Raw genomic sequence first — 25139 nt, forward strand, 5'->3', positions numbered from 1 at the left:
GTGCTGAGAAGACAGAGCTCTGTCAAAATAGCCACGCTGACACTTCCCAACAAGTTTCATTTTATTCTGAGTGATGATTTGGAAGTTTTAGCTCATTTCTTGCTTTACACATTGCCAGCATTCATCAAGCTAGGAGATGACTAACACCAGAGCACCATGACCAAGCAGGCAAGCTTGGGCTGGGGGGGAGCTGGGAATATTAAGGCTAATTTATCCCAGATTCTGAGTACAGGTTTCTGCTGGAAATCCAATTGAGGAAGCAGACAACAAAAGCCTCAGCATCAGATATATTGATGGCACCAATAGAGGTTTTCAAGCATAGCTCTGCTTGCACACAAACATACAGCACACATCATGGGGTACCTGAGCATGGTGAGAGCCGTCTCTAGAAGAAGCTCCAGGATGTGAACAGGCAGGAGAGGAGGCTGGAGACACCGCAACAGAAAGCCCATGAAGAAAGCAGGACTAGAGGGGAGCACACCATAACCTGACCTGGGCTTAAATAGCATTGCTGAGGCTGTGGGTGGGGTTCCAGGGGAAGGTGCTTAGGGCAATTAAAGCCAATCAGTGCACTTGGGATCTATAAAGTCAAATGACAGCCTGAAGGAAGAGCCCAATAACCCCAGTTAGACTCTATGGCTTCAGCTCTTAAGGTTATTTCCCTACTTTTTGATCCTGTTGGGGTGCTGTGGATGGGGCATCACCACTGCAGCCCTGTGTGGGACCAGGGTGATGGGCCCCAAAACCAGCTCAGGGGCTGTGTGTGTCCTCTGGGGGTCCATCCCACGCAGCCCAAGGCACCCCTGATGCTCATGTCCCATGCAGTCATGGGTAATTGCTACACCCAGATGTTTTCCACTCCATGATACAGAGAAAAGCAGAAAATCTCCATGGATCCTGCAGGATATGTGGGAAATTGCTTCCTGATCCCAAATGTGCTAATTGGATGGAACACTTCAGGGAGATGTGGCAGGCCAGCACATTTCAGGAAGGAGTCCCTGTCCCTACACCCCCATCACTGCACTTGCTCCCATCCAGCATCCCACCTCCCATGCCACCGTGATGCGGAGCGCCTGGAAGCACATCTGGCCAGATGTGTGCCCGAGAACCCGTTTCTCCTCCACTCCTGCAGGCAACTGGATGAGGCTCCGGATAAGTTATAGTCGTGGCTTTGCCGCAGAGCTCCAGGTGTTAGGAACACCATGAGGGCAGAGCAGGACACCCTTCTCCCCGAGGGCAGGAGCGGGAGGGATTTACGAGTTCAGGTTGGGAAGGGCCACCGTGCCTCTCCCCTGCTCCTCCCAAATGCAGCCGCTGCAGCTATTTTTCTCCTCCAGCAGCTGAATTAAAGCCTCTGGCTTGTACCAATACCAAATCTCATCTTGGAGGCTCTGAGCAACAGTAAATCCCTTGTCCCTTGCTCTCCATCAGCCCTCGCTGCCCTGCACCGTGTCCTCCTCCAAGGTTACCGGCAGCTTCCAGCAATTAGGGCTTCTCCAGCACTTTGCTTGGCAGGCTGGAGGCTCCGTTTCCAGCCCGATACACACAGAGGAGTTCAATTCCTCTGCTCCACTGCTCTCTAACGTCTCCTCAGGGACCCTGAGCCTCCCACCACCATCAGAGCCCCTGTAGCCTTTGGGGCTGGCCAGCACGGTGAGCAGGACTGGCCCCGGATTAGCTCCATCAGACTCCCTGTGCTGTGCAGACTCAAGGGGACTCCTCTGCTTTTCTTTGCCTTTCTTTCCCCTTTTTTTTCCAAAGCTCAATCAAGGATCACATCAACTCCTCTGCTTCCTGCAGCTCTGTGCTGGCAGCTCATGATGAGGGAGTTACACACCCATGACCCCTAAATCCTTTTCTGAGTCACTGCTACTGCAAGCTCTGCTCTCCCATCCTGGAGGCAAACAATCCAGCTCCTTTGTTCCCACCTAAAGCACCGAAGTCAATGGTATTTTACACTTAGCAGTGCCTTTTTTCCCCAAAGCAGCACAAAACAGTCACAGCAAAGCAGTGCCTGGAGTCCCCAGCACAGGCCAACAGGGATTGAGCTGCCTATCGCTAAGGTCTGTGTATTGCTAGGGTAGGACGAAGAGGCTGAAGATGGGTGTTGATGTGAGCCTGGGCCTAAATCTTTGTCCTTTCTGGATTTCAGAGCTCCTCAGCCCAGTGGCAAGAGGGACCCCAGCCCAAAGAGCAGGAACATCCCCAAGTCTTTTCTCAGCTGAAAGGGACCTACAGCTTTTATAGGAGGCTTCTCTACCCCCAAGCCCCTGTGTGCGTAGCACTTCTCCCAACCCGTGCCTGCCTTGTCCCCAGTCCAGGATCACTTCAGCCCATTGCAGACCTCAGGGGAACCATGTGCTGGCCTCCCCTTTGCTTCCGCAGCGAGGTTGGGATGTGCAGGTTTTGCCTGTGTTTGGGATGGGCTCAGAGAACGGCTGCACCGTGTGCATCTCGGCCGTCCTTGGCTATTTACACTGCCACCCCTCTCCATGGGCTCACCCCCACCAATGCCAGGAGAATCAGGCCCATCTCAGTGCTTGAAGGAAGCGATGGATTCATCTTTCAGATGAACAACGGTTTGTAATGAGCAACCTTCCCAGAGTGAATGGGGTGCCTAAGGCCCCAGTAGCTGGGTGGCACAATGGGGAATCCTGCCTGGGCACAGGACCCGGTGCTTGTGGCAGCTCCACCATGGTGAGCCATGAGGAATTTAGGAAGGAGGAAAAGAGTGGGTTTGAATTGGTGGCAGGAGGATGGAAGAGCAGAGCTGGGCTATTAGGGAGCCAGAATAGAGAATAAGCCCTTATAGTGTCAGACCTGGGTGGTCAATGCCACAGTGAGCCCAGGTTTTGCTGTCCCAAACCGCTCCTCTGTGTTTCCTGACGTGCAGTGGCAGATGCTGTGCAGACACATGGACAGAGAGCTGTCTGTCTGTCAGGTCTCCCCTCACCCAGCCCTAAGGATGCACACTTTGGTCCCATTGCCAGCCCTGCTGCTGACACCAAGTGGAACCTGCTCCTGGGTACCACCTACTTGCTCCTCAGCTTCCCCATCCTTGAATCAGGGATAATAAATCTGAGCTGTGTTACCCATGCAGCAGCTTTATCAATGAACAGGACATCAGGCAGGATGATGGCCCTGCTAAAGGAAGCAACACAGAACTGGAGCTTAAAGCAAGTGGAAATCTGCTGTTCTGCAGCTCTGGAGGTCAAGAAACATCTCCTTAAACCAGAGTGCCATTTCATCAGTCCCTCTGCACTGCTTGCTTTATATTGTGCTGGGAGGGCTGTGGATGACAGGGACATCATACACCCCTGCATGTGTGCGCCTGCGCACTGGCTCAGGTGTCTGTGGGTCGGAATCAATTACAGCAAGAAGGTGAAAGGAAATGCTGTGTTTCATTAAAGCCCTGCTTTCCATTTGCACTGGGACTTTCTCTGGCTAGAAGTCAAACTGCATGCCCGCCACTTGCTAATTGCGCTTCTCAGAATCAAAGGCTTTAGCCAAAGGGATAAATACATAAAGTTGTCGGGAAGGAAACATTTTCTTCTTGCATTCCAAGTGCAAACTGAGCTAATGCGGACTTCTTTTGATAACAAAAGCAGCAGAAACAGATATCTGATGTCTGCGGCTAAAGGCAGCTTGAAACAAAAGAAGTTTCCTTCGGTGGGCCAGGAGGAGTGTTCCGAGTGACTGAAATTGCATTAGGAAAACCATGTCCCTGTTTGTCTTCTGTAATTGTCTGTTGTTGTTTTAGCTGCTTTTCCACGTAACCCAGGCACTGAGAGGTTTGTTCAATCACTGCTTTTCTCCTCACTTCTTGCCAAAGGAGCCAGCAAAGAGCAGCGAGGAGACAAACCACAGCCTTTGAGCATCCCGACCGCAGGATCCCCCCCACCCCAGCCACCCACCTCCTTTATTTCTCTTTCCATCCTTTCTTTCCCAGCCAACCAGTGGCCATTCCTCACTCCCCAGGCCCTGGGACAGGGAGATGGAGGATGGAGTCACGCGTTGTTAACCCCCACTTTGCTGCGCCTGCGGGTGATTTATTACAAGCAACGAGGCATGAGGACAGCGAGGCAAGGACCAGGGCACATCTCCTCTCCATCCCAGCTCAGGGCTGGTTAAGAAGCTGTTTTAAAGGGAAAGAGTGGGGGGAGAGCGGTATTTACTGGGTGAAAAGGAAAAGACAGGGGGTTTATTTATTTCATGCTTTGGTTCTTAAAGAGGAAAAGTGTTTCTATTGCAGACGGGACAGCTCGAAAGCACAACGTCTGCAACGTGCCAGGAGGATTCAGCCTTGAGTGGAGAGGCCAGATCCTGCTCAGCTGCAGTTCCAGCCACTTGGCTGGGTTACTGGGTGAGACAGCTCCCTCCACCACTGCCTAAAGAGCACAGACCCCACACTCGTGCCCCTGTGCTTGTGCACTTCCTCCCAGTTTCTGGCTCAGTTTTCATCATTTGGTTTCCTTCTTGCCCTAAGAATCGAGTTAGTTCACTGATTAAGGATCACTAACTGAATAAATCACAAGAATAAAACCCCTCTGCTGGAAACCACTGCATCCTGCAAAAGCGCCTGTGAGATTTATGGGATGGCAGCTAAATTGAGTGAGCTCGGGAAGAAAAGGGCCCGTCTTTACGTGAGGAGTCCTCAGAGTTATCCTAATTAATTGCAACAAGCATTTTGCAACGCATATGAAACCTCAGGCTTCGAGGATGGCTCCAGCATGGGGCGAGGGCTGAGCTGCCGGAGGCATCTTTGCTGCATCCTCGCTGGCAGGAGCACAGCAGTGGTTTAATGCAGAGTGTGACCCTGCTCCTCCACCTGTGCAGTGAAACGGAGCCAGAAATGCAGTAAAACCCCCCTTGTATTGCTTAAAAATGTATTAGGGGGGGTTGTTTAAAGAAGCCAAACCTGGCCCATGCATCCCATCAGCTCCATGGATCAGCCGGGCTCCTCACAGCAGAACCTGACCCAAGCTTGGATGTGGAAATGCATCATCCAGGAGGAAAACGAAAGCAGGGCAGGGTCAGAAATGCCGCGCAGAGATTTAAGGAATTAATGGTGGATTCAGCTTTGCCTCCCTCACCTCTTCCCGCAGCTCCCAGTGCCTGCCTGGGGACCTGCATGGGCTCTAATGACTCCAGCACCACTCATTAAGATTTAATTAGGGACTGGAGGCTGCTGATCTAGATCCTGTCCCACCTGCGGCTCTTGGCTCAGCACCAATGTTAACTCTCAGTGTGTGGTAGCCCAGAGAAGAGGCTCTGCTCCTCCCTGGCTGCCCAGATTGGAAACAGGTTGGAACCATTTTTGGGGGGCTATGTTCTGCCATTTCCAGTGTTTTCCTGCGATGAAGCAAGCGGCTCGACAGCATCAGCAGCGCTGGTGGAAAGAGCAGGGTTATCTCTCCTATAGCCCAGCGCTGGACCAAGTCCCAGGTCCAGAAATCCAAAGGGATTGGATTAAAGAAGCTTGGGTTTGGTGCAGGATTTGGTTTCAAGCAAGGCTCTGAATTCAGCTGGGACCCATGGGACAGGCAGAGAAAAGAAAAGGGAAGAACCAAAGGGTTGGATCTCTCCCGAGGCCAGGAACTGCTTCGATGTTTAAGGGGAGAAACAAAAAGCCAAGTTATGCCAACACAACTCCACTGAATATTGTGACTTAATCTGCAACCATGATTGAGGCAGATGGATAAAATTAAACCCACTGGGGAAGAGCCACACGTGCTTTTCTTCATTTGCAACCAATCTATCAACTCAGCCTTCCTGTGTGGATTATGAAACACAAATCTTCATGCTTTCAGAGCCCAGAAATAAAGAAATAATGGCATAGAATTAATATCAATATTGGGGGAAATCACGTTTCCTGTCATTTGAAGAAGAAATCTTTATACAACAGCAAAAGCTGGCAGGTCCGTCACAGTGCTGCCAGCTATGGAGAAAATCATTAGACAGGACCCAGGAATCATGGAACTGCTGGAAAATCATTGCACTTTTAGAGATGGGAGATGAAATCACAGCCCTAGATACACATCCTGCACTCCCACGCTGCGTGTCAGAGCAGCAGCAAAGGGGTCCATGGGGATTAGGGGTAGGTAAATCCAAGGCTTGGGCTTATAGCTGAAAAGGTGTGGGTTTGCATTGTCACTTCAGATGCTGGGTTAAAATCTATTTTATGTATATATATATATATGTATGTATATATAATCTCTCTCCCAGGCCTTCCCTGCCATCCCATCCGTGCAGGGTCCAGGTTGCTTAATACAGACATCCCTGCCTCCCCTTTCCAGGCAACAAACCCATTATGGAAATGGAGCTGCCTTTGACTCATCAGCCTGTACCTCGTATGCATTTTGGCAGAGAAATATCATTGACTCATATCATACATCAAATATTTCTCCCTGCAAAGCTCCAGCCAGGCTCTGAGCGCTTTCATTAGGCTTTGGGGACACCCTGTCCCAACCAGCCGGGCTCAGACCCAAATCCTCTCCTCTCCAATGCATTAACAGAGGGAGAATGGAGTTGGAGGAGGAGGCTCAAGTCAGCCCTTGGGATGGGAGGGTTGGGGACAGGGTTGTCCCCCTTTCAAAGTCACCTCTATTGCAGCAGTGTTGGGAACAGATAATGTGCAATGGTGGGGAGCCCAGGGAACCCATGGTCCTGCTGGGGTGTCTCTGAGCACTTATTTTGTCACCCTCCACCTCATTTTCCTTCCACCTAACGCGTTTCTGCTGCTGTCAGTGCTGGAAGCAGGGGTTCTGAGGTGCTCAAGTGAGAAATGAACACTTAAAACCAGCCAGCTGGACAGAGGTAGGGAGCAAACACTCCTGCAAGGGCAGAGTGGGACCAGGGCTTTCCTGAGCTAGCACCCATGTTTGGAGAACCATGGTCACCTGCACTGGCAGCAGCAGACTCCACACGTAGGCTGGGGACTCCAATGCCTGATGGGGATGGGGCAGCCAAGTCCACATACCCAGCGCTGAGCACGCACATCCCTCCTCAGGAACCAAAGCCAAAGGGTGCCGCTGCCAGGACCAAAGCAACCACCATTAGGGGAAAATTCCAGCCCAAGGCTCTAAAAGCAAGTTAGGGACGGGAAAAAAACCCAAACAAAAATGAATTTAATAAGAGCTTAATCAGATTCTCCACAGCAGAGAAAGCTGCTGCTTCCCAGCAAATGCCCCCTGCAGCAGCCAATGAGTCAACCCACTCCCCCCCCAGTTAAACCAGTGCTGGGAAGGGGCCAAGTCTCTGCTTGCACAACCACAGCTCAGGGCATGTCCTTGCATCCCACCAAGCCTGGCCCAGCCAAACTCCGCGGTGATGGACGAGTGGTGCTGCAACAGAAGCACCTTGTGAGCACCAAGCCAGGCAGCCCCAGGGGATCCCCAAGGAGCAAGAAAGCAACTGAAAAGGATGGGGAATAAACCCCAGAGCTGAAACCATCCCCTGCATGCCCCCTGCCACAGGCTCAGGCAGAAAAAGGGGATGTGTTTGTCTCTGAACCCTCCAAGCAGCTCCAAGCAGTAGCTGTTGAGTGCATCCACGGCACTGAAGCTGCCCCCCATGGCAGATATGACGCCTTGGATGAGCAGGGGGGTCCCCATGGATAAAGGCACAGCAGCAGCTGAGCCCCATGGCTGTGTCCTTGCAGGTGGGGTTTGTTGTCCCAAGTGGGGCTGATGGAGCACCCTGTGGCTCCTGGACCCTCCTGGCCATCACCAGCTCCATCCATCACTGCCCCACACTTCCCTGACCAACCTCTCCCAACCAGTTTGGCTTTGCTGCCTCCCGCTTGACCCTCACCAGCTACAAATAAAGAAATCTATGGAGCAAAGCCGCATTAAATCAATGAGCCAACGTGCCTGCTGCTAGGACAAGCACCGCTACCGGGGCCTCTCACTCCGTCTTCAGTGTTGGAGGATTCCGAGAGCCAGGAAACCCGGGGAGACTCATTAGGAGAAGCAGCTCTTCTGGCTGGATTTAGAGAGCGCCTCTCGCCAGCCTCCGCACACCCTTTCTCGCTGCAGGGAGCCCTGCCCTTGCTCTGATCCGCTGAGCCCACGAGGCTTTCAAAACCAACGCGCTATTAAGAGAGTTTTAATCAGAGCTCCTCCAGCCAAGACACAGCAGCCAGGGACCCCGCTGCCTGCCTCAGAAAAGAGCTCGGAGAAATTAAGCGATGATGGGAGGAAGTGATATCAAAAAGCCCGACTGTGTCTCACTCCATCAGGATGGACCGGGAGTTTTTCCTCGCTTCATCAGGGCAGAACTAGGAGAAGAAACCCAGCCTGACTGTAAGAACAAATTCAGATGAGGATCCAACTGTTTCTGCTGAAGTTTCTCTCTGTAATTTCTCCATGCCTCGAGTTCCCAACAATCAAATAAGCTTTTGCTTCTCTTTTCTTCTACCCTGCCTCCCTCTTTGGAGTTGGGGGTCTCAGCCCCACAGGGATGCTGAGATCTGCTTTTATTAGGGTGGGTAGTAACTTCCTGCCCACGAGAGCCAAACCCAGTGCGCACAGAGCAACCCATCCGTGGTGGTGGCCACAGGCAGATGGAAGGAGAAGGAAGAGGAGAGCAGAGGATTCCCAAAAGCATTCAAATCCCTGGAGAAGTATTTGGGACTGGAGACCTGGAGCGTGAACATGAATGTGTGTGCTTCAGAAGTAAAACAGATGGTTTATAGCCAAGAGAAACAGGCAAACAATGAATGGATGCGTCGGGAAAAGCCAACAAAAGGCAGACGTTCAGGATTGCTTGAATAGCCTTAAAATACACTTCATAAATTGCTATGAATTGGTTCCCCCCCATTTCCAGCAATGCTGAGAAATAGGATGGCTCCGCCTATTCCCATCCCAAAGGGAGATGTGGACTCCCCAGCCATCTCCTCCTTGCTTTGCAGGAAAGCATGGAGTTCAGCCCTTATTTCCTCCCCACTGCACAAATCCCTTCCCCACACACCCCCCCAGGCTGCCACAGCCCAGTGCTCCCAGTGCCAACCAGTAGTGCAGTGCTTTGGTGGATGGGCATCATCTCCAGGAGGCTCCTGCCCGTCGCTGCATGGAAACGCACCATCACAGCTCCAGGTTTCATTGAACAGGAATATCCCATCCAACAGGAACCTTGTTGTCTTTCAGAGTTGTCTCTAATTAGAAATTAAATTGCATTTTTATGGCATCTTTCATCCTTGGATCTCCAAGTGGGTTTACACGAGCATTAATTTTGCCTTTCCCTCTGATGTCCCATAAAACTGCAATAAACAGGTAATGGGATAGGCAGGAGCCTGCTCTGGGGCACGTGGCTGGTCAGCAACGAGCATGGAAGGAAACCCTAACACCTGAGCTTGCAAGGCACGAGGGGGGCATAAAAGAGGGATAAAAGAAGCTGTGAAATAGGGATCTGAGCATCACTACATCCATTCCCTCCTTGGGACCCTAGAGCCCCGCATGGCTGCCTGCCGGTGCAGGGAATTGCTGCCAGGGAAAGGGGAAGCCCTGGGAGTGTCAGGAGCTGTTAAGACACATGACATATTGAGGGAATTAAAACACATTTAGGGAAATCTCCAAATAGTTATTTATTTAGTTCATATTTTTTGTTCCTCCTCCTTTTTTTTTAGCTTTAAAGAATAACACTGTCTCAAGCTGTGGCAATGTATTCAGGCAACACAACTGAGTCAGAGCTAATTGAATTTAAAAGCAGGTATTACATCTGTGCCTTCAGAGTGAGTACATCCTGAAAATCACTTCAGTGATGAAGTGTTTTACCCAACTACTACTTAATCTCTCTACATAGAAAGCAGAATTAACCCCGCTGCGCCGCCTTCATTAAGGAAACCAAATGAAGTTACCTGGTGAGATTCAAATGGGCTGCAAGTGGTGAAACTTCAGCTGAAGTTTCTTAAATCCAGAGGGACCCCTCTTTTTTCTGTGGTTTAAACCAGGTCAGGTATTTGGGTCCTGTTTTACTTTCCTTCCTTAAATCCAAGAGGAAATAAGTACGCTTGGCCCTGCGTATAAACACATACGTGACTAAATAGGTCAGCTTCCCGCACCCCTCTCCCTAGCACCATCCATACCTGCTCTCTTTTCCCCATTCCCACCCCATTTTCCTCTCCCCCCCCCCCCCCACCAGACCATCTCCCTCTCTCCAGGAGAGGGCATAAAACAAATGAAGGAGAAAACATGCCCAATATAACTCATGTCCCCCTGCAGCAGCACCGAGCGTCCTTTAGAGCCCCCCTGCTCTCCCCCAGCAGTTAAATAAACCCCAGGGCAGGTCAGCAGCCCTAAAGCAACAGGACATGAACCCTCCATGGATGGAGTAAACCCCATAGACCTTTATAGAAACCCATTTCTTTATACACATATAGAGTCATAGAATGGGTTGGGTTGGAAGGGATCTTAAAGATCATCTAGATCCAATCCACACTATATATATTTAGTTTCATACTTATATATAAACCTATACACTTATATAGAGATAAAGTATATATACACTCTGATATAGCTATATTTACTTTACATTCAATTACTTTATATACCTGGTATATTACTTTTATTTATACACATACATCTCACATATATTATACATATTCCTTTATATACTTGATACCAACTAAAAGCCCAAAGCAATTGCCTGAGCACAAGAGCTCGATGCATCCCACCATCGCTCCCATCCTTGGGCCAATGTGGGTCCTGGGGGAAGTGATAGACCCCATTCCTCTGGGCTGGAAACAGCAGGAAAACGCCCATAAAGAACCACTTGCAAAACCATTCCAGCATATCAACTTTTGGCTGGCTCTGTTTCTCCATCAGCTCCCAAGGCAGCCACGAGGGAGCTGGGAAAGCTGTGGGGATCCCCTCAACGCTTCATGAATTTCAAGCGCAGGCAATTGATTTACATCGCCAGGAATTTGCACAGGGAGGGGAAAAGGAAAAAATGAGCTCTTCACCATTCATTAATTTCCTCTAAAATTCATTCATTCATCCAATTAGGCAGCTGAAATGGTGCATTGTAATTTAGATACCCTGTGACACGCCATGACTATTGATGGTTCCCGATTCAAAGGGAAGAGGAACAGAATAAATCTCAGGCTACGGGCTCTTCAAAACCTAATTTCCTTCTAGTTATGAACTAGTAAATTACCCAGAGAAATCAGGAGAGATTCAGACAAATTTAGGTTGGGCATCAAGAAATGGAGCAGGTTCTTCATTGGCCGGGTGTAAGTTTGGACCTCAGCTCCCAGCTCTGAATCTGAGGGGAATTGTTTCCTTTGCAAAATGTCTCATCATTCCTTATGGATAACTGAAACAGGGGCACCCACCCTTGTGCACCCACCCAGAAGAGCATCTCCTACAGCATCACCAGCTTTCTTAACTGGAGTTTCATTTCCAACCTCAGCATCTTTAGTAGCAGGGAGAGGTACTGGGCAGGACAGCCGCCAACATCAGTACATCAGGTTTGTGCTGCAGAGGGCAGGTTTCAGCAATAATAAACAAGGTTATTTCACGTTGCCTCTTTGCCATTAAGAGTGCCTGCAATTTGCTGACTGAGATGGAAATGGACCTTATCAGGGTAATAAAACAGCATCACGGGGGCCCTATGGATGTCACCAGCCAGGTCTTCCTGCTCCACGTGGCTCAACCCCTTTTACAGAGGAGGAGGGCAAAGCTCAGGGTATTTTCAAGTTTTTCCAAGGGATTTTTCAAGTTGAATTCAGTTCCAACCCTAAAAAATTAATCTCACCAAGCTACTAAAACACATGGAAATGAGGTTTTCCCCAATTTCCCTTACTGACCTCCCTGATGGAGCCGGAGCACTCCATCTCCTTGTCTGCGAGATGCATTGAAATGGGCCCATTTAACCCAGCTAGAGAGGGAAATTTGGGGCCAGAATAAATCATTTGGAGGCTCCCAGAAGTCAGTCACAGGCAGTGGAAGAGAACTGAGGGTTTCACGTTCTCCTAATGACCATGAAACCCCATGGCTGGGCTCAGGGTCCTGCTCCAGGGCTATAGGAACACACAGCATAAATAACACAGCAATAAATATTCAAGTCAGATGGCTTCATCCCTTAAGTGAATATGGAGATATATATAGATACATATTTAGCAAGAGTTATAGGCAACTCATCATCATAACATGTGAGCACTTATTGAGCTTTCCAGGATTTAAGGTGAGATCCAGAGATGCACTTTAGGTGCTGTCACTTTGGCAATGCGATGCCTAAAATAGGTGATAGGATGCTCAAGGACACAGCTTCCAGGCTGAGACCAGGGCTTTCCAAGTGGAAAAAACCTTTCCTCCGGCTGCACCAAAGGACTTCCTGATGCCCCACAGAAATCTTGGGGCACCATCAAGGTTTAAATCCAGATGTCCTCAACTTCAGCCACACTTGGGAGTCTTGGCTCCCAAACCCGTGATCCGGGAGCCACAGAGGATTTCCTCCCCCAAGATCTCATAGCAGCCTTCCAGTATCTGAAGGGGGGCTATAGGGATGCTGGGGAGGGACTCTTCATTAGGGACTGTAGTGACAGGACAAGGGGTAACGGGTTAAAACTGAAACAGGGGAAGTTTAGATTGGATCTAAGGAGGAAATTCTTTCCTGTGAGGGGGGTGAGGCACTGGAATGGGTTGCCCAGGGAGGTTGTGAATGCTCCATCCCTGGCAGTGTTCAAGGCCAGGTTGGACAGAGCCTTGGGTGAGATGGTTTAGTGTGAGGTGTCCCTGCCCACGGTAGGGGGGTTGGAACTGGATGATCTTAAGGTCCTTTCCAACCCCAACTATTCTATGATCCCTCCTTGCGAAGAGGAGATCCACCTAAAATCTCTGCCTGGGAAGCTGTTGGGAGGAGCAGGCAACCAAAACCCTCACAAGCTGGTCCACGCTCTAAGGGATGGCTCCTGCAGCTCCACTGTGGGCAGAAGCTCCCATTTCTCCTTTTGTCCCTCCAAAAGATTAACCAGAAGCACAGGGTTAAGATCTGGAGGTAAAAAAGGGAACTCCTGGTGTCAGCAGGGGATGGGGGGGGAAGGAGCCCCCTTTCCCCAAAAGCCTCCAAGGAAAAGGCAGAAGTAAATAAGTTTCACCAGGTCTCGAAACCGCTGCGATTGCCTTTGTGGTCTGGTTGCTCCTGGGTTCACAGCCTCATTTCTTGTCATGAAATTAGTCCCACTTTTTATGCCTTTGCCTTTGCTGCTGGTCTGTGGTGATTATTTTAATTGCTTTGCCATGTTGATCTCTCCCACATTCCCCAGGGGAAGGGGGTGAGGGACCTAATTCAGTGGCTGTCACCCTCCTGGAGGATGCTGCGGCTGCTGAAAGGAGTCGGCTGCTCAGATTTTGGGGTGAATGTTAGCATTAATCTCAGCAGAGCCCAGCCATAAAGGGAAGAAAGAGCTATCAGAAACCCAGCAATTCCTTGCAGGTCTTTCTGAAGAAAGAAGAGATCTAGACACAAACCACAACCATTGGGAATGTAATAAGAGCATAGGAGGGAACAAACCCACCTGAATAAGATAAAAGCTGCCTCATCTGTAACCCTTTTAATAACCATCTTATTTCAAACAGCACCGACTTCTCCTCACCAGCTCTCCAGAACAGCATCTATATTTGTTTTCTTTTTGATATACAGCTGCAATAGGAAGCCATGCGTGAAGTTTATTAAGCCCGGGTAATTTTCTATCAGTTCTGCGTGCTATTGATTTCATCTGTACTGTTATCTTGCTCTGCCTCAACCTGGAAAGTGATTTAAAAAACAAACAGAAAAAAACAAGCATATAATTCTTTAAAAACACAACTATTATGGGATGGAGATGTTGCCATTTTGGCTGCATTAACAACGGGCTCAAAATGAATGTGGTGGAGATACAAATCTTATTAAGGAGGCTTTGATGGTACCGAGACTAAAGCGGAGGGAGCGGCTTGAGCTGAACCAAGACACGGAGCCGAATCCGAACTTAACTCCACACGTTCCTGTTTCAGGGCTAGGAAGGGAAATCGGATTTGCTTTTGCTTTAACCAGCCTCGCTTCATCCTGGACCAGCTCTGCACTGCCCAACCTCTCCCACGTCCTTGGAGCTACTCCCAGTTTATGGCATAAGCAAGAGTGAGCTCAGAGCGAGCGGCTCTACCCACCGCGCTGGCAATGCTCGGAGCTGGCACGGGTCCACCTCAGGCTCGCAAGTCCTACACAGAGTCAGAAATGCAGCTCCTCAATGCAGAAAAACAAACCTGAAGCCTTCTCCAGGCCACAAAGGGGCTGTGAAGCTCTTCAGCCTGACCCAGGGCTTCCCTCCTGCTCCTCCAAGAGCACCCATGGCCATTGGATTCCCAGCCCTGTGCCCAAGAGCATCCCGAGTGAGCAAAGCCTTTTTCCACAGCTGGAACATCAGCCTCGTGGCTTTGGCTCCACAGGTCAAAAAGACAAGGGGTGACAGTAAGTTAGACACAGGCCCCAGCCAGATCCAAACCTTCCCGAAGCTGTGGGATGCCAGGGTTTGGGTCAGGCCCATCTGTACTCAGCTCGTTGGCTCTCTCAGCTGACTGGCATGAACCACCCTGCAGTGACATTTAAACATATTAATTAAGGAATCAAAATGCAGTCATCTCATTTAGCCTGTTCTCCAAGCACGGCTCCTTGTCAGTCATGGGCATTGGCACAACCAAGCTCCACTCTCCAACTCTCCCTGCCCTGCCATAACCACCATATCCCTGTTTTCCTCCCCAGTTTTCCATGGCTTCAGGTCACCTTCATTTTCTTACCAGTCATCCCAGTGTAACCCAGGGACATCAAGGGCCCTGGACCCACAGCACAAGGGGAACTTGTCCTGGCTGGACTTCATAAGCAAAGTACAGCTGAAGGCTGCAAGATGAGTTGCGGGAATGAGAGTGCTTTGTGGGACATCATCCAATTCCTGCTGGACAAAATCCATCACCCCCTCAGTACTCACCTGCCTCTGTGCCAAGAGACACCAGAGATAGCCAGGAGCTTCGGAGACCTCCAAAACTTTGTCCTACCAAATGAGGATGGAGCGGGGACAAGGAACTCCAAGAGGGATTGGTGGAGCTCAGGAGCACCCAGAAAAAGCAATGGAAGCAACAGGCCTGTTCCCCATGCTCCAGCCTGGAACACTGGGCTTGCCTCAGGCTTTCCCTGATCTTCCTTGGAGAGGATCTCTGCAGCACAACGTTGCACACCGCAGGCAGCCTCAGGGAAGAGATGCACCATGAGCTCAGGCTTAAATCTCTGCACTTCAGCTCAGCACCTGTGGGCACTTTGGGATGAGGCTAAATGGCTTTTATCACCTCCCAGCCCCTGGGCTCATCGAGGTAGCAATGGAATTGCTTGTGTTGGGGTCTTCTTGCAGTGTATTGGTGGGGAAGAGACAGACAGAGGGCAGGAAATGATAGCCTTCATCCAGGATGCTCCGTCAGCAGCACCTGAAGGCAGCCAGGCTCTTCCCAAAGAGCTGAGGAGCAGCCCCATGGCTGGGACATTAGCAATGCATTAAGTTTAAGCATTTTCAATAAAGAAAAACAATCCAGTCAGACTTGCTTTATGATTCATAGTAATTGCAAATAGGAGCAGTTAATATAATTGTCCAGCTGAGACCAGCAGGCTGGGAACATGTAGCAGTGAGATGTACAATCAAGGAAGGCTGGGAGGGAATTTAAGTGCAGGTTAAGCAAATGCATTACTTTAATAACACAGAGAGACAGGACTTGTAGTTATAAAAAGGATAAAATAAATATTGTACCAGAAATCTACAGAATGGGAGGTTTTATCACCAAGAGCTGCCCGCTTGCTATTTACTTTCAATTTAGGTTTTACAAAAGCTGTATTCGCCCTGGTTTTTATGTATGGAAGGGAATGACTTGGGTTGACAAATGACCTTATTCCTCCATCAGTTTTACAGGGGAGCCTCAGTTTCTCAGATAAAAAATAAGGAATAATAGATGGTCACTTTCCTGCAGTCATCCTGGAGAGAGAAAGATGCCTTTTTCCCTATATTTGTCTATAAAAAGGAGGACAATAACTCAAAGGGATGATGTTGCTTCTGCTCCTCTCTGCCTTGGAGGTGAGCCAACCTCTTTGACTCCTCCAAATGGCACAATGAGGAGCCTTGCTTCTCCGCAGTGGTTTTGAGCCTCAAGCTCAGCCCTTCCCTTACTCCAGCTTGGCCGTGACCGTGGTGCTAGGGGACAGCCTAGGAGGGAAGCCCAGCTTTGGGGCATGGCTCTGATGCTGTGCACGACCCTTCTTCGGTTTCCCAAGCCTGAAAATGAGGGGTTTCTCCTTTCAAGTAATTCACCTGAGCTGGTTTCCCAATCCTAAAATTAGAGTTTTCCTCCTTTTAAATAATTAGCTTGAGCTGGTTCAGTGCGAAGCATCTAAATAGGAGTGGATTAAAGAAGCAGCTATTGAAAGACATCACATCATCGTTATTTATCCAGCTTAACCAAACTCAGGCTCTCCAGAGAAGAACTATAGTGCTTTATTAAAAGATATTTCTGAGGGCAACACATTAAATTAAAGTATCTTGTTCACAGCTTCCTGACTTAATGACACATGAACAGCTAAACAAAACAGAACGTTGGCTCATTACAACCATTTATAAAATATTTAGGGTCTTAAAATTAACCATACCCGAGCACCTTCCGCTTGCTTATGAGGGGAAACGAGGATGCACAGGCTCGAGTGGGTTACCTGCAATACAGAAAGAGAAATATTGATGGCAAACTCCCTTTGGATGTTAGCTGCTGTTCTTGGGGGGGTGATGGATTCATGCGATGGGTTCATTCTGGGGTGGCAGTGCCTGGATGCTGTCACCTCCGCATCCTCCAGCATTCCTCATCCAGGTGAAAGGCTAAGAAATGCAGGATGAGACACGTCAATATCCATCCCCCCCAAAAGCCCATCCCCAAACCCAAACGAAGAGGCGCTCCTGCAGAGCACCCCAGGGCTATGCATGGTGCTGCATGGTTGCAGGTGCAGTAACCAAGCCTGTATCCAGAGAGCTTTGTACCAGGGGAAGGAGACGGGGAATGTGCTTGTGAAGGCACAGAATTTAGCATGAGGAGGTAATGGGATTGCGGTGGCTTCCCAGTAAATGTCATTGCTGTAATTAGGAGAACAATTATTGCCACCCGACAGAGCTGTCCCCTCTCTGTCATTGGAGCAGGAGCAGCCAGAGCCACAATTAACACCCGCGCAGGTGGGTCACCCACTTCCAACCCTGCTGAATGGGATCAACGAGGGCACAGCAGCACCCAACAGCAGCCAGAGGGGCTGGGGACAGGGATTTGGGGGGGTCCATCCCCACCGGTCCCATCTGATTCGCACCAGGATGTGTGAATCAGGCAAGGTCGCACGTCCCAGCTTGATGGAGCTGTTTCTTACAGCACCAGCCCCATGCTCTGGCCTTGTTCAGGGCAGTCTCTGAGCAACTGCTGATTCACAAAGCTGAGACCTTGGAGGCCAAACCTGCCTCCACCTGCAGCGGGAGGAAGCTGGAGAAGCTCCAGGGAGGAGGAGGAAGGTGCCCCAGAGATGAAGCCAACCCAGGAACAAGTCCATCAGCTCCAGCTTCGCCTCCACCTACTTATTTTCTGGGTGGAAATGCGCAGCTGACAGCAGATGTGAGGTATGGGGCACTGAGGAGTGAAAACCAAGTTCCCTTGATGCTAGAGAAAGGAGGAGGCTGCAGCCGTGAACGTCTGTTAATGACATCCGAGTCCCCTGAGAGGGCTTATCTGCGGCTCGAGCCCTGCGCTTCCCAGTACACATCCCCAGGCTCCCAAATCCTTCTCCTGCCGCACGTCCTGATGTGCAAGCGCGGCTGCAATGCGAACCGGGGCTCAGCCGAGCACAGCCCTTCCCTGGTGCTGTGAGGGCGTCACCACCAGCCAAGCCACAGTGAACCCAGGGAACAGCATCCTGCATCCAGCTTTGTCAACTTGGGTAGAGAAGAGGCTCCTGCTCCAAAGGGAAGAGCGATGCAATGGGGGGGGGGCAATTGCATCCACTGAAAGCATTTGCAGCATCCTTGCAGCTTGCTATGATTAACCGTGGCCAGAGTGCTATTAGCAGCCTGGTATGATGATTAACAAGCTCTCCTAATAGCTGTTTTTAAACCTGCTTAAAAAAATAAAGCCAGAGCAGAGCTGGAAGGGGGTGGGGAGCCTGGGTGGTATCTCCAAGGAAACCAGCAACAAAATGGGCTTTGGCACATCGCAGAACCAGGCGGGCAATCAAAGATTACAACCAGCTTTAATTTAAGGTTAATTATTATTTACTCTCTGGAGGCCACCCCGTCAGAAAGCAGCAGTCGGGCTGACCTTCAGCAGCTCATGGTCCATCCCTTTGGAAAGGTTTGCCGGCATCTCCCACTGGGAATGGGGATGGAGGGAGGGGAAACAGGAGCTGGGAGAGGGAGGAATCGATGGAGAAGGATGGAGAAAGGAAACAGAGATGGAGGCATCGGATGCTGGGATGGATCCTGCCCCAGCTGCAGGCTGAAAAGCTTCATTCAGTGCTGTCCAAACGTTGTCCCCACTGCAGACATGGTGAATTAATATTGGATTCCCATTGATTTCCCACTCAGTGGAATCACACCAGCTCTTTCCTACAAAAGTAGCTCCATTTTTATCAATGAGACCATCTGCACCCATGGAGGAAGAGAAGGAGCCTTTATCACGGTCAGGTCATGGACGTGTGCTCAGGGATGGGGGATCACATCTGGGGACAGAGGCTTAACCATGGCTCCTCTTACCAAGGGCACCAGCACAGCCCCAGATCCTCTTGAAGCTTATCCAGTGGATGGATGCGTTTGGCTCCTTCCCCGGACCAGACAGGATGTCCATAGACAGAGGTGGGCAGGCACCAGGGCTCAGCACCCCACACTCCCACATCCCCATCCCTTTTTCTCCTCCTTAGCACCTAAAGTTGCCCACAAGCCCAACTCAACCCCATTCTGCTCCAATCCCCCCTTGCTCCTCTCCAGGCTGGATCCCCCCTGTTTGAACACATGAAAGCAGAATGCAAAGACATTTGTCAAAGTCCATCCTGGAGGATACTTTTCGCCCCCCAGACCCCATTTTGCCTCTGCCCTGACAGCGCTGCTGAGGATCAGCAGCTGAGATTAAGGCTGGTGACAAGTCCCCAAAGCTCTCCTCCCTTTGCTTGGAGACAGACACATTTAATTATGATAGAAAGGCAATCCGGGTGCGTGCTGCAAATACTCAAGGTGATTTGAAGCGTGAAGCTGCATAAGGTTTGTGAGATTTGAGTTCCCAGTCTGTTTGGGCTTGTTTAGACAGTTTCTGCTTTCATTCCCTCTGTATTTTCACATGCTCCATAGCACGTGGGGACTGCAGAAAGACAAGGCTGAAAGAATCAGGAAGGTTTCAAGAACTCCATTCCTTATTTGATGCCTGGGGAGAAAGCTGTTAGCAGCAATGGGAGCACGGGGCTGGGTGAGGAGGGGATGGGTACTGGAGGAGTCATCACTTCCTTCCGGGAGCGGTGTTCAGTCCCTCTCTTTAGGATTCATCTCTCTTGCTCATCACTTTGCTGATCACTTTGCTTCGGCTTCATAGGGGTTTGTGAATAGCCCCTCTCAAGCTATTGAGGCAAGGAGCACACCACAAATCACAGTGGCTCAGTGGCCACCATGATGGTTAACACATGAGGAAGGTACAAAGTATGGAGGGGAAAAAGAGCTATTTTGAGAAACATACTCAAAGCAGCTATTTATCTGCTATATATCTGCTTGAGATAAGGCCTGGGACGATGGGCAGACAGGGGAACGTGGGATGCCACAGTTATTGACACCTCTGGTGCAGAGGGTGCCACCAGCCAGCACCAGCTCCTGACCAAGTGCCAAGAGGAAAAAGCCAGGCGGGGGGGACAAGGCGAGGAGGATGCTCTGGGTCTCGTGGTGGGGAGGATGTGTTTGTTTGGGGGGTAAGCAGCAGTTTTGCATCCCTGGTTGCCATGGCAGCAGAGAGCAGACCACACACTGCACGGCCACCCCAGCACCATCCCACCCAGGGCTGACACACAGGAGGAGGTGACCCTGGCATCACCTAAATCCCATCTTCACAACAGCATTAAGGGGCCGTTCCTGTTGCAAAGGGGCACAGCAGCAGGGGATGAAGGAGCCCAAACTTCACGCCTTTAACGTTTCCCACTTGTTGGTTCCCTCACAGTTGCTCCCAGCGCCTCCGTTCCCATCTCAAATCTGTGCTGTCCTTCCTCCCTTTACCATGAGTGTTCCTCTTTATTGTCCTGTTTGTCTCCTCTCCATGCTGTAATTTTATCTCATTGGAGCAACACCGGGGCCTGTTTCCTTTTGTTTCCTTTTGTGGTGCTTTTTATTCTGATTTCTCCTCATTTGGGCAGCACTTTATCAGCAAGGGGAAGCTGAAGGAAGCTATCTTTCATCCTCATTGAGATTCCTCTCCTTCCATTATCTCCAGTGCTTCTACAGAGCATCAAAAGGGCATCTTTGTTCTTGTAATCTAATGTAATTTTGAACACAGCAATTCAAGCCTTTCGAGAAAATTATGGATGCAAACACACATCCATTACTGCCCCTCACTTCCCCCCATGAGCGATGCTTCCACAGGAGCCCCACGGCTGCTTTGAGGTATGGAGGAAAAAGACATTTTTAGGGCCATATGTGCTGACCACAGGGAACGGGGATGAGCCACTTGAGGTCTTGAGCATCTCTGGCCCTGCTGCTGTCCCTTGGGTATGAGGATGGCTCCGGAGGCCGGGGGCAGTGGGACCAGGCAGGAGCTCGCAGTGGGCAGCGTTTTCCACTGCTGGTGTGCCCGCACCCGTCTGGAAGTGCTGCTCCATGCCAGATGCCAGCGAGACAGCCCAGATGTGTCCTCCTGGCTCCATCTGTGGCAGAGCCATCTGCAGCCATCGATCTCATTGCGTCTCCCATGCAAGGAGTGGTGCAAGCTCCGGGGTGGGCTGGGGGAGTCATCAGCAGTGCTGGGTGCTGCTGCTGATGGAGGAGGAGGTCGCACATCTTCCATTGCAAGATGTGACGTGGTTGGGGCGAGTGGCCAAGAGATGGGGAAAGCAAAGTCATGGGGAGCATCTGCCTGGGTGAAGGGGCTCATTGGAGAGGCTTGAGGGTGATCCAGCCCAAAATCCTCCTTGCTGGGGCAGGCAGGAGCCCTGTCCCTCAGGGTCCTGCTCTCCAAGACGGGATTAGGGACTCCACAGCCCTCCAGCCCCTTTGTCCCCATCCCTGCTCCAGCCTGACCCCTCATCCACATTTCAAAGATAACCAGGTGTGAAGGTGGAAAAGCTTTTTAAAGCCCCTGGAATTAAGGAGCATGAGGAGGCTTCGATAGGTTTTGGAATAAATTGCCCATGAAAGTGCTGGGGGAAAGCCTATCTAGGGAAAAAAAGATAGAAAGAGGGTGAGACAATGATGTATCTAGGATGGAGAGAAGAGGAGAGATGGGGAAGGGACTGGCTGATTGTTCCATAAGCACCTCTTAAAAGCAAACACAATAGACATGAGCAGTTTTTAAAATGACAGACAATACAATGGGAGATAATATATTTAAAACCCATATCAATTGTTAACAGACCATAAAAACGCCGGTACATTAATCTATGCTGTCTGTCACAGACTCATGAAGCAGCTGTGTTATTTTATAGTATCATTCCTGCGGGCTCCTCTGACACTTCCACAAATACATCTCAATTTATTTGGGTAAGAGGAAACAGAAATATTGAATTCTTCTTCCTCTGCTTTTGATGCTCCTGTTTCCCCCCGCAGCCCCAAAGCCTCGCACTCGGTGCAGCTCTGACAGTGTGATTTGACCTGCCCAAATGCCTCTTTCAGGAGCAGTGCACCGTGCAGATGAAGCCTCGTCCCTCACTTTGGACCTTCTGTGCCTTTACAGCGAGCAGGGTGAAGGCTGGGCCCTCACAGCACCCTTGGGTGCCAATACAGCTGGGGTGATATCAGGGTAGGTCCCTTCGTCCCGCATCGCTCTGGGACTCTCAGCCGGATGGTTCTTCAATGCCAAAGCTGGATGTGGTTTCTGACTTCATAAATGTTCTTCACCTTTGCTTGCAGAGCTCTGGGCCCCATCCCCACCTTCCTCCTCCTTCCCTGCAAGGTGGCACCAGCCCATCCCCAGATCCCATCCCAAACCCCATTGCTTTTGCTCCCTATCTGCCTTTACTTCCCAAGAGGAAGGGCGAGGGGAAATAACGTGCTCCTTGGCTCGCGGGGAACATAATGCACTGATGAAGGGTTTGCTCACAGCCATAGCCCTGGTTTCCCTCTAAATTTGCACTCAACTTTTGTATGCATCAGTTGAGGGATCAGAAGCACACACACACACACACGATGCTGTTGATGGCAGTGTCAGCCACTGCTCCCAGCCTCCTGCTTCCCATGTGCAGGATGGGTCCTGTGCAGCTCTTCTGCAGGGCGTCAAGACCCATCACAGCCCCATCCTATTAACCTGAGAACAGTGCTGCTCCCCGGGTGCTCTGCAGAGCCATGGGCGCCCCACGGACACCCCAGAGATGCTCTGATCCCTTTCCCTGCTCTTTGACACAGCCCAGAGCAAGGGGGGCTCTGGTCCCTGCACCACCACAAGCAAATGTTTAACATGAATTATTCCAGGCAATGCCACGTGGTAGGTTCAAAGCTCAGATACAAGCTTTGGTGTGGGCCCTTCAAAGGAGAGGCATTTCTGCCTCGCATCCCGTGGGATGCTGATCGGGAATAGCTTAAGAAGCTGCAAAGCGCTCGGTGCGTGTCTCTAATGAGGGTGGAAGGAGAGCAGGATCCTGCCTGGGCAAAAGCAGGCAGGAACCTGGCAAGGGCTTGTGATGAGGGAGCCAGGGCAGCTCTTTCTAATGCTGCTTCAATCACCCTTCAGATGCGAGCTGGGGTCTGGTGCCGCCTGCAAGGGCAGCAGCATCATGACCCCCCCAGCTCAGCCAGGCTGGGCCATTGCTCTGCATTACAGCTGATGGCTGCTGCTGGGGTTTGAGTACCCCAAAACCCAGTGCTGGTGGCACCGGGGGCGTGAGCTGCTTCCAGCATCAGCAAAGGGAGGACAAACCTCTCTGCATGGGCAGGGAGGGAAAGCACCCACCCAACAGTGACCATGGATGAGCCGGAGCCTGGGAACTCTTCACTGCTCTGTTGGGTCTTCCCCCATTGGGAAACCACTGGTTAGGTCCCCCCAGATGCCCTGGGAGAGAGAAAATCACCTGCAAAGCAGGTTGGACGTACAGAGATGAGGAAAAAGGCACCATTATTACTACTGTTGTTATCAGCATCTTTCTTCTGCAGCTACACCTAAAGCAGAGCTGGATTCCAACCCTTTCTATGCACCCTGCCCCAAAGGAGGAGGCACACACCTTGGAAACCATTGCCATTCAACCTGTGAAGCCAACACAGTCCCTTCCCTTCGAACACAGACCTACACAAATAAACATCTGTCATCCACACACAACCTTTTGCTTTGCCAGCTGAAAGACTGCTGCTGTCCCCAGTATATTTTATGGCCCGGCCCAAGCCAGTCCCTGCTATCTCGAGCTCTCGGGGCTGTCACTCAGCTGCAATTTCCCACTCTGGATCTGCAAGGAGAAGCTGCGAATCCTCTGGCACTGTCAGGATATCATTAACCTTTGCTTTGGATTTAAACGGCCTCTTCTTGTCAATTCAGAGCTGTGCAGTCATTTACTCCCAGCCTCCTTCCATCCTCCAGCTCTTGGGCAGCTCTTTGCTTGGTCTCAGCACAGCCCAGAGCTCCCATGTGCCCACACACACAATGTAGAATCATAAAATTAGTCACTCCAGTCCCTAATGAAGAGTCCCTCCCCAGCATCCCTATAGGCCCCCTTCAGACAATGGAAGCTGCCCTGAGGTCTCCACGCAGCTTCTCTTCTCCAGGCTGAACAGCCCCAACTTTCTCAGCCTGTCTCCATACAGGAGGTGCTCCAGTCCCTGAGCATCCTCATGGCCTCCTCTGGACTTGTTCCAACAACCGTGTGTCTCTGCCCCTCCACTGCCCTCTTCATCTCCAAGGGTGCCCATGGCAGAACCAGCACATCCACCCAGGAAACCCAGCTCTGCTGCAGCATCAGGTCAAAACTGAGCAGCCTGGTCCAGCTGGAGATCATACAGTGATAGAATGGGTTGGGTTGAAGGGACCTTAAAGCTCATCCAGCTCCTTGCCACAGGCAGGGACCCCTTCCACTGGAGCAGCTTGCTCCAAGCCCCTGTGTCCAACCTGGCCTTGAACACTGCCAGGGATGGGGCAGCCACAGCTTCTCTGGGCACCCTGTGCCAGCGCCTCAGCACCCTCACAGGGAAGAGCTTCTGCCTAAGAGCTCATCTCAGTCTCCCCTCTGGCAGGTTCAATCCATTCCCCTTGGCCTGTCCCTACAGGCCCTGGTCCAAAGCCTCTCTCCAGGTTTCCTGCAGCCCCTTCAGGTATTGGGAGACCATTAAAAGTTCTCCCCGGAGCCTCCTCTTCCCCAGGCTGATGATAACAACAAAACCCCCACAAAAAGAAGTGACTTTTTCAATCACAAAAGGCAAATCCTCTCTGATGCTTTGCACATGAGGTGCAGGCAGCAGGATGCACCCACACCCGCAGCCAGAGCCACTCTGCACCGTGCTCAGCACCCAGCAAAGCAAACCAGCAAAACCTCCCCATTCCAGGAGCACAGCAGGGGGCTGGAGCTGGATGATCTCAAGGCTCTTTCCAACCCAAGCCCTTCTATGATTCTATGATTAGGCCCCTGGGTGTTTGCACGGGCGGGTGGGGATGTGCATCATGTCCTCCCCTGTCAGCACCCTGCAGGGCTCTTGGCTGCTTTCTCTGCTTTTGCTTCTTGCAAAGTTTTTCTCTCTGTGTTTCCTGGCTTGGGAACAGATCGGGCTGGTGGGATGTGGTGGGGCCGGAGTGGGGATGGGTAAATGCAGCCTGAGATGCATCCTGTCAGGCTCCCGGAGAGGCTCAACCCTCCTGTTACCAAACTAATGAGGGAAGAAGCCAAATGAAACCAAGAAGAGTGGATCACAGATGCAGGGAAGCAGCACCCATCAAACCTTGCTCCGGAGGGCT

At 50.9% G+C, this 25139-nt stretch overlaps 1 protein-coding gene across 1 annotated transcript in view; it reads left to right on the plus strand.

The window, feature by feature from the left end:
• Window positions 1-4643: 4643 nt before the first annotated feature.
• PTPRS (protein tyrosine phosphatase receptor type S) overlaps window positions 4644-25139 on the plus strand; it is a 170624-nt gene continuing 150128 nt past the window's right edge. The window contains exon 1 of the mRNA XM_062618735.1: window positions 4644-4650. The gene's annotated coding sequence lies outside the window, so the exon portion shown is untranslated. The remainder of the gene's footprint in view (window positions 4651-25139) is intronic.

Source organism: Pezoporus occidentalis, unplaced genomic scaffold (genome assembly GCF_034315485.1).
Source record: "Pezoporus occidentalis ecotype Australia unplaced genomic scaffold, CSIRO_AGI_Poc_V1 ctg202, whole genome shotgun sequence".
NCBI lineage: Eukaryota > Metazoa > Chordata > Aves > Psittaciformes > Psittacidae > Pezoporus > Pezoporus occidentalis.